The sequence below is a fragment of the Melampsora larici-populina genome (assembly GCF_000204055.1).
Source record: "Melampsora larici-populina 98AG31 unplaced genomic scaffold MELLAscaffold_40, whole genome shotgun sequence".
Lineage (NCBI taxonomy): Eukaryota > Fungi > Basidiomycota > Pucciniomycetes > Pucciniales > Melampsoraceae > Melampsora > Melampsora laricis-populina.
The window spans coordinates 518,752-520,431 of NW_006768804.1; positions in this window are offsets into that span (position 1 = coordinate 518,752).

Below are 1,680 nucleotides of genomic sequence, written 5' to 3' on the forward strand. Positions count from 1 at the left end.
TGCCCCGGGAGTTCCAATACGACCACTGTTGGTAGGTGGTCGAGTTGGTCTTGGACCAGGATTAAAATCCGACGGGATAGATAGGAATCGAGGATTCCTCCGGGTACAATTTGGGTTGTTGCATTTGTCCTTGCATACTGGACAGAGACCAGATCGTCTAAGGTATTCATGGTATCTCCATGCGTTGTCCGCTCGTTCTTCATCCGAACGAGGTCTGATTTGATAGGCACCGCGCGATGCAGAAGAAGGTGCTGCGACTGGGACGACTGACGGTTGGGTTGGTTTAGGACGTGCCCCTCCTCCTGACAAGAGTTTTGAGTCAATGAGGAACTTCCAGATCCCATCGGCGGCTTCTTTAAATTTTGGAAAGTTGAAAGATTCAGATCTGAGATGATTTTCGCGCGCGATCATATCCCTGAATAATAAAGGCGCGCCCCAAGTGATGTATTCAGCTAGGTTCCTGTCGGTCACTCGGTTGAACCTCTTGATCAGGCGGTGAAGTTGTCGTGCTCGGGCAACATAGGCGTCAAATGTTTCTGAAGACCGCATCTCCAATCGGCGCAATGACTCTTCAGTATCAGCTAGCCACGCGTGCGGTAATGTACCTATGGCCATCAACTCCATCGCTCCCCTCCAAGATTGTTGACGTAAATCATCCTTGTTCGCTTGATCCCACGACGACAGTTCTTCGTTGTTCAGTAAAGATCCAAGCAGTTTGATACGTTCTCGGTCATCTGAAAGGTTTTTAATTTCAAAAGTCTCTTCTATCATATCTTGCCAGTGGAATAAGTCGGCAGGGTTTCCGAATTTGCCGCTAAACTTTGGTAGATCACTTAATTTAATGTGATCGGCTGTCATAGGATGATTTGTTGGGGTCGCTGGTGAGTCGACCATCGTTGGCTGATAGTACTGAACATAAGGTGTGTGAATTGCGGGTGGTACATGTGTTGACACCGGGGTCGTGGCTTGATGTGCCATTCCAGTCGCTGGGATCGAACGCTCTTGGTGTGATTGATGCGGAGGTTGGATTAATTCAGGTCTGGTTTCCTGTCTGTTCGAACCTCCAGGTAAAGGTGCAGGGGTCTGGGGAGTAGTGTTGGAATAGTGAACAAACGATCTTTCAGCGTCTTGAGTTTCCCCGGCTGCAGGGCTCTGTTCCAAGGTCAGAGGTAGATTGACTTGAGAGCTTGCTGCCTTGTCGGCCCTCAATTCTCGAACTAATTTCGGAAGGGCCAGTGATTCCTGGCGTGATTGGGCTAGAGCTTCGTTCTGGGCTTTGAGGCCCTCGACTTGTTGCCTCAATGCTTCAATCGTTTCTGCGTCACTCGACATGGTATTCGTCGTGTCACAAGTTAACGTGGGATCTGCACGTGGGATCTCAGAGCGTCTCGTTTTGGGAGTATCAGTCGAAAAATACCCGGGAGGGTGGGGAGTTTGATTAGTTGGAGCTTGACTCAGAATTTTCTGAAAGTGCGTGGTGCTGGAGATCCCGAGACAGACGCTTCCGGTCTCCGCAAGTATTGTGGAGCTGACGGTGGTGATGGTGATTCAGCAGTTGCTTTCTGTTTATTCTTACGTGCTTCCCAAATCAGAATGTCAGGGTCATCAAGGTAGTTTTCAGGCTTCAAGGAGGTGCTTCCGCTCATTCGACTAGTCCTTGACTGTACAGATAGGTTGATT